This window comes from Octodon degus, unplaced genomic scaffold (assembly GCF_000260255.1).
Source record: "Octodon degus isolate 3935 unplaced genomic scaffold, OctDeg1.0 scaffold00279, whole genome shotgun sequence".
Taxonomy (NCBI): domain Eukaryota; kingdom Metazoa; phylum Chordata; class Mammalia; order Rodentia; family Octodontidae; genus Octodon; species Octodon degus.
Genome location: NW_004524855.1, coordinates 1,399,766 through 1,407,812, shown reverse-complemented (window position 1 = coordinate 1,407,812; position 8,047 = coordinate 1,399,766). Strand labels below are relative to the sequence as shown.

Below are 8,047 nucleotides of genomic sequence, written 5' to 3'. Positions count from 1 at the left end.
ACACGCGGCCAGCTTTTGTATTCTGAGGCTTCAGTGGTAGTCCACATGCCCACCAACGCTGCAGGCAGCTCCGCGCCCCCCACAGCCTCACAGCAGCTGGCGTGACCTGATTTTTGGTGATCACCATTGTTTCTGGGGTGAGACAGACTCTCGGTGCTGATTTAATGGGATTTATCAAATGGTCGGTGAGATTAAACATTTCCTCATGTAGTTATCGGGTACTTGCGCTCCCGCTGGGACACATCTGTTCCTTTCATGCGCCTTGTCCTCGAGTCGGTCTTCTAGTGTAGGGCAGTGGCGGGAAGCCCTCCAGAGAAGCAGCACTCGAACTCCAACCCCAAACCCAAACCCACTTACTCATTACTGCGTGCCAACCCTGCAATTAAACCTGAATGTGAGGTTTTAGTTTAGAAAAGGCAACTCTTACGCGACGCCCGGCTGCCTGGAGGCTTGGTCGCGAGCGCACAGACAGCCCCCGCACGTCTGCTGCCGCAGCGCGTGTGCCACAGGTTTGCCACCACTTTTAGGGACCTCATTTTCTGGAGCTCTTTATTCTAGTGATGAGCCCTCCATCTGAGGAACAGCTGGCCCAGGTTTTCTCCCCGTTCTATAGCTGTCTTTTCACCCCGTTGGTTGTCTGCCACGCAGAAGCTTCCCAAGTTGCTATGATGACATACTAATTCTCGGAACCATGTCCTGTAGCCCTGCTAATCCCCAGAAAGTCTCCGTGTACGCTGGCCACACACCTGCAGAGTTCTAGCTTCCAGCGGGTTATTTCAGGTTGAGCTTTTAGGGTACATGCTGCTGAAGTGAGCAGTCTTGTCATTTAGTTCTTGGACCCTTCTCTATTTTCGTTTAGTACTGGGACTGAGATGGGTCTAGATTCAGTCTTCTGCAGTCTTTCCCATGCCATCCTCTGGGGCACTTTTGACCCCTTTTGTCTAAGATAAAATAGCCAAAAGTGCTCGGGGCTGCTGCTCTGTTCTCTGTTCTGCTCCATGGATCCTCATGTCTGTTTTGATGCCAGGGTACCACGCAGGGTTGTGTGTGTGTGTGTGTGTGTGTGTGTGTGTGTGTGCTCAGTACAGGTTCTTTAGCATCTACAGGGTCTCACTACATAGACTGGACTCGTAATGATCCACCTGTGTTCAGCCTCCCAAGAGCTGGGATTACAGGTGTGCACCACCACTCCATCTCAATTGCCATCTCAGCGAGCCCCAGGGGCGGGGCTGGCACAGCATGCCAGGGATTGAACTCCGGCCACTGGGCTCTGCCTAAGCAGGCACTTTAGTCCACTGAGCTATCTGGCCGGCCCGCCATGCAGTTTTTATCACTGTAACTTTGTAATATAGCTTCAAGCCCACGATCGTGATGCCTCCTGCTTTGCTCTTGTTGCCCAGGACTGCTTCGGCTGTTCTAGGCTCCCCTTGTGGTTTCATGTGAATTCCAGGCTGGTCTTCTCCAGTTCTGTGAAGACTGCTGTTGGTCACTTACGGGGGAATGCATTAAATCTATGTTAGCTTTTGGAAGAATGGCCATTTGACCATATTTATTTTTGGCTGTTTGTTTGTTTGTTTGTTTGTTTTGGTGGAACCAGGGATTGAACGCAGGCCCTTGCACCTACCAGGGAAGCGCTTACTCTACTGAGCCATCTCCCCAGCTCCATTTGACCATATTTGTTCTGCCTGTCCGGGGACAGGGACATCTTTCCATGTCCTGACGCCCTCCTGAATCTCCTTTTCCAGAGGACTGTGGAACTCATCAGGAAAGGGCTTCACTTCCTTAGTTGGGTCAACTCATAAATACAGTGGTACCTTGGGTCACAAACTTTATTCATTCTATGATTTTGGAGAAAATTCCTATTTTCTTTTTTTAAGATTGAATATTTTATTTACTATTGTGCTCCTTTCTTTCTTTCTTTCTTTCTTTCTTTCTTTCTTTCTTTCTTTCTTTCTTTTTCCAGAACCGGGATTCTTATTGTGCTGCAAAGCTGTTGCTTCACTGTATAAAAAGAGCCCCAGATGATGCAGCCCATTATAAAATTAAGAAAGTGTCAGTCTTCATCTGATATTAGACAACTGACACACATGTTGTTTAAGTATTTCAACCCAAATCTAGGTAGAAATATAAGCAAGCTACTTAAAGTGATAACTGTTATCCTTGAATTATAAAATTCTTATACCTAGTTTTTACCGTGGATAACTTCATGAGTTCTGAATATCAGTGAGAACCTACAGCCTAGTCTACAAATCATAAGATATATATATATCTCAAGATGCACATTGTGTTTATCTGCAGTCACCAAGGAGGTAAGGGGTACTTTTGTCCAGGAGCAGTGCTGAGAGTGCTTTCTTTTCCATCATGATAGCCCTGCTAACACTTCTTATCTTTCCTGTGCCACTGCCTGCAGACAGCTCTGCGGAAGTCACTCCACACTAGTTTATTTTGGGTGCCACTTCACTCTTCAGTCGATTTCAGATTTCACGTATTTTTCTCTTTTTTTTTTTTGTGTGTGTGTGTGGAACCGGGGATTGAACTCAGACTCTTGTGCTTGCCAAGGAAGCGCTTATTCTGAGTCATCTCCCCGGCCCCAGATTTCATGTTATTTCTCATATGCTTCCTCGCTCAGAGTTCGGAAGGATCACTCACTGTCATCTTGGTCAGCCAGCCACCTTCATAACACGGTTGGTTAAGGAGCCCTGGGTTTTCTGCAAGAGCTTCATTAATTTCGGTTCCTAGTTTGACAAGGAGAAAGCCAATCTGGAAGCTTTCACAGTCGATAAGGTTATTACTATTACCGATGACAAACTGGCAGCCACAGTTGGAGGTACTGGAAGTTTCACCGATGCTGAAAGAAGAAAGTGTGAAGAAGCAATTGCTAAATGGTACAAACAACTTGATGACAAGGATGAAGAAAGTAACCCGCAGAGCCAACTGGTAGAGAGACTAAAGACCCAGATGTTGGATCAGGAGGCGCTTCTGGCACCTACTAGAAGGAATCAAGACAATATGCAAGCTGAACTGAACTGCCTTCAAGCAGAAAACAGAAAATGGTGCTTCTAAAGAAGAAGTAAAGGGGCTGGAGAGATGGCTCAGTGGTCTAAAGCACCTACTTAGAACAAGCTTAGCAAAGCACAGGGGCCGTGGTTCAATCCCCCAGCACCACATGCTAGCCAGCCCCGCCCCCTGGTGGGCTGAGCTGGTCACACACACACACACACACACACACACACAAAAAAAAAAAAAAAAAAAAAAAAAGGAAGTAAAGGAAGTTTTATAGGCCTTAGAGGAACTTGCTGTCAATTACAATCAGAAGTTTCAGGAAGTGGAAGATAAAACTAAGGAATATGAATTACTTGGTGATGAATTCAATCGGAAATCAGCAACTTTAACAAGTATAGATGCTGAGCTTCAGAAACTAAAGGAAATGACCAGTCACCAGAAAAAAAGAGCAGCTGAGATGATGGCATCTCTGCCGAAAAACCTTGCAGAAAGGGATTGCCATGGGAGACAGAGGTGTACAGCAGCCCGAGGGCGCTGGCATGACAGACGCAGAATGCCTGGTTGCAAGGCTGCGTGGAGCAAGATGAAGTCAGAAGTCAGAACAGTGGTGAGGCGCTGCAAGCAGCTAGAAAGCACACAAGCTGAGAGCAACAAGAAGATGGAAGAAAGCGAGAAGGGTTAGCGGCATGCCAGCTTCGTATTTCTCAGCATGAAGCCAAAATCAAGTCATTGACTATCTTCAAAATGTGGAGCAAAAGAAAAGACAGCTAGAGGAGTCTGTCAGTTCACTCAATGAGGAGGTCCAGCTTCGAGGTCTAGGAAATGGAAAGAAAAGGTCTAGGAAATGGAAAAAGAGCACTTAAATAAAGTTCGGACTGCAAAGGAAGTCAAGCAAGCTGTTGACCAGCAGATCCAACGTCACAGGGAAACTCACCAAAAACAAGCCAGTAGTTTGAGAGATGAGGCTGAGGCAAAAGAAAAACATAACTGATCTTCAAGACCAAAACCAGAAAATGATGTTAAAGCAAGAACGTCTAAGAGTAGAACATGAAAAATTAAAAGCTCCAGATCAGGAAAAGAGCAGAAAACTACATGAGCTTACAATTATGCAAGATAGACGAGAACAAGCACGGCAAGATTTGAAGAGTTTGGAAGAGACGGTGGCAAAAGAACTTCAGACTTTGCACAGTCTGCGCAAGCTCTTTGTTCAGGGCTTGGCCACCGGAGGCAAAAAGAATGCCAAGATTGATTCTGATGGTACTGGAGGCATGCTGCTCAGAAGCAGAAGATCTCCTTCCTTGAAAATAACCTCCAACAACTCACCAAGGTGCACAAGCAGCTGGCACGTGACAGTGCAGATGTCCGCTGTGAACTTCCCACGTTAGAGAAGCGACTTCGCGCTACAGCCTAGAGAGTGAAAGCTTTGGAGTCAGCACTGAAAGAAGCCAGAGAAAATGCATCTCGTGGTCGAAAACGCTGTCAGCAAGAAGTAAACCGCATAAAGGAAGCAGTCAGGTCAAAGAACATGGCTAGAAGAGGGCATTCTGCACAGACTGCTAAGCCTGTTCGTCCCGGGCAACATCCAGCGGCTTCCCCAACTCATCCAAGTGCGATTCGTGGAGAAGGAGCGTTTGTTCAGAATAGCCAGCCCGTAGCACTGCGAGGCGGTGCAGGCAAACATGTAGACACGTCCGCATGTTCACGGGCATTGAAAAACAACTGAAGTATCAAGAGGATACAGTATCAGTAGTCACAACTTTTTGATGTGGATAAGGCCTTCTGGTTAACATTATCTTTTTTTTTTTTTTTTTTTTTTTTGGCGGAACCGGGGATTGAACTCAGGCCCTTGCGCTTGCCAGGGAAGCGCTTATTCCATTGAGCCATCTCCCCGGCCCCTGAATTACAACCTTTTGAAGAATGTATAAATGCTACCTGGCCTGTACAGCTGTTTCCTACCCACTCTTGTAAACTCTGCCGCTTCCCAACACAAAGTGCAATTTTGGTGTCTTAGGAGGAGAAATGACAGTTTACAACTGTGGCCCCATTTGTGACACAGTTCCTCTTTTGGGTCTTAGGGTTAGTCTTTACTGTGCCAGGCTGACTGTACCTTATAGGACTGTGCTTTTTGTTTATATGTTCATTTTTTAATTTCAGTTTAAATTACCTAGCAGCTACTACTTCCTTTTTTCTTTTCCTACTAAATGTCTTCCTCCTTGTAGGGGAAATGGAACATTTAGTTTAAGTGTCTTAAATGTTACCATTTACAACACTACATGCCTACAAAATAATCAGGTCAGTGCTATATTTTAAAATCCCTTGCAGTGAAATCAGGGTTAAAATTATTTGTATTGCCTTTGACATTGGCTCCTGGAAACTTAGAGTGTGTAGCCTTCAAGCTGCCTGGCCAGGCTTGAGACTGAGCGGGCGACCGTCCTCCCGTGCAGTGCCTGTTGCCCAGTCACTGATGGGAAGATGTCACATATGGGAAGCCAGTCTCAGAGAGAGCTTGCAAAAGGAACTGCGCCTCTCTTCCTGATTCTGTACTTAAGATATCTTGATGGAATGAAAATCCCCTGCTTCGTTCCGATGAGCCTGCTAGCGGATAGAAGAGCTGGGCAGGTAGTAATTTGTCATTTTTATTATAGTAAAATTAAGGTATTATGGATTTAAACATAATTATATATTTGCTGATATAAATTTATAAATTGTGAAAATGGAGAAAAATTCAAAGAAACGACAGATACATAGTAAAGTTTAAAACGCATAGGTAAATTTTGGTCAGAATCTTTGAGGTGTTTTTGTTTGGTTTTTTTTTTTAACATTTATTTAGTGTGTGTGTGTGTGTGTGTGTGTGTGTGGCCAGCTCAGCCCACCAGGGGACGCGGCTGGCTGGCATGTGGTGCTGGGGGATCGAACCGCGGTCTCTGTGCTTTGCTTAGCTTAGCTTGTTCCAAGTAGGTGCTTTAGACCACTGAGCCATCTCTCCAGCCCCCTTTGAGGTGTTTTTAACGTGCACTAAGTCATACACTATAATTTTTCTTATTTAGTGTAGAAATAGTAAGTGGTGTGCAAGTCACTAATAAAGTACAGTAAAAAAATTAATTTCAGTTCCTTCTCCAGGCAAAGGAGAACAGAGTTTAGGGGCAGCTTTCACACTTTCCAAAGCACCAAACTCATGCTTTTTCAATTTTTGTCCCAATTTTAGACGTTCTACAGTAAACATCTCCCGAAGCTTCCCGTGCAAAATTGCTGATTCCCACTGCTCCAGTACCATTTTCTGTTGTTATCCATTCATGTTTCTCTGTGAATTTGCACACTGCCAGCAGAGTTGGCGCGGAGCTCAGTGACCGCAGCGTGCCTGCCTGCAGCCCATGGCCAACTCCTGCAGGGCCGGGGGCAGGGGTGCGCAGCTGCAAGCTGCGGGGTGCACGCCCCTCACCACTTACAGCTGCGAGGAGGGAAAGGTGACTTGGTCATCGTTGTCCCCCAAGGTGCAGTTTGCAAAGACAATTTCTCTAAATGCTGCTCTTTGTGGACCATGATGTTCACAAACGAACACATTTGTGAGCCCAGTCACTGGTGTATTTTGTCTTTTGTTTTGTTGGTGCTATTGTTTTCTGTGTGTTTTGGGTTTGGGTTGGTCCTCCTGCCTCAGGCTCTGGAGTGCTGAGATTACAGAGATTACAGGGGTGCGCCAAACCCAGCTCTTGGTGTTTTTATGATTAGTTCCTCATTTTTCTTCAGTTCATTATCGGCATATAGGCTACAGCATTATTGATTCTGACTTTTTTTTTTTTTTTTTGGTATTTAGTACAGAGTCTCACTTTTTATTTTTTTGGTTGGCTCAGGCTGCCTTTAAGGCATGAGGACCTGGAGATCGAACCACGATATCCTGCGCCTCACTGCGTTTGCATAAGCAGGCGCTTAAACAACTGAGCTGGCCGGCAGGACCTCGACCACGTAGATGAGACTCGTAGTGATCCTCCTGTTTTCAGCCTCCCAAGCGCTAGGATTACAGGCATGCGCCACACGCCCAGTCTCCATCACCCTCTCAGCGCACCCTGGGGGCGGGGCCGGATTGGCACACCATTCCTTCTGACTGTTTTGGTGACATTTTTTGAGTCCTCTGTGTACAAGATCATGTCATCTGCAAATGATGATAACTTGACTTCTTCCTTTCCTATCCATATTCTTTTTTCTATTTATTTAAAAATTCTTTTTCTTGTCCTGTTGCTCTGGCTAGTATTCTAAGTGCTGTGCGGGACAAGAGCAGTGACTGCGGACAGTCTCGTGGTCTTGCTCCTGACGTAAGGTAGCGCTGCCACTTTCCCCGCGTGATGTGGTGACCCTGCAGGGCTGCCACAAATGGCTTTTCTCTTATGAGATAAGGTCTCCTTCACCTACTTTCTTTAGTATCTTTATCATGAAAAGATGTTTGGTTTGGTTTTTGCGAAGCTGGGTTTTGTCAAAGGTTTTTCTGCATCCCTGTGATGACCCTGTGATTCTGCTCCTTGCTTCTGCTTATTTGATGAATCACATTCCTTGACCAGCATATCTCAAACCATCCTTGCATCCCTGGAATAAAAACTACTTGGCCAGGGCTGGGGAGATAGCTCAGCGGTCTAAGTGCCGGCCTGGCAAGCGCAAAGACCCAAGTTCGATCCCTGGTCCCACGTGCCATGCTGGCCTTGCACTGTGCCGGCCACCGAAATGGTGTGGTGGTGCACACCGTAGTCCTCGGGTGGGGAGGCCGAGACAGGAGGAGCACTACGGGTCTGAGCTCCATAGTAAGACCCTGTATCAATTTAAAAAAAAAAAAACCAAAGAACAACTGCTTGGCTGTGATATATGATCTTCTTGGTGACCTTCTGCATTCTGTTTGCCAGTAGCTTCCTGAGGATTTTTGCATCCATGCTCTTGAATGAGATCGGTTTATAGTTCTCTTTTTTGGTTGGATCCTTATCTGGTAGTGGTAGTTTTTCCTTTTTAATTTCATTAAAGAGCTGGAGGAATGTTGCTGTTATATCTTTTTTTTTTTTTTTTT

The 8,047-nt window shown here is 45.7% G+C and overlaps 1 pseudogene; it reads left to right on the top strand.

Annotated features, from left to right (window-relative positions):
* Nucleotides 1–4,726, top strand: part of LOC101584531 — a 14,326-nt pseudogene extending 9,600 nt beyond the window's left edge.
* Nucleotides 4,727–8,047: the final 3,321 nt, after the last annotated feature.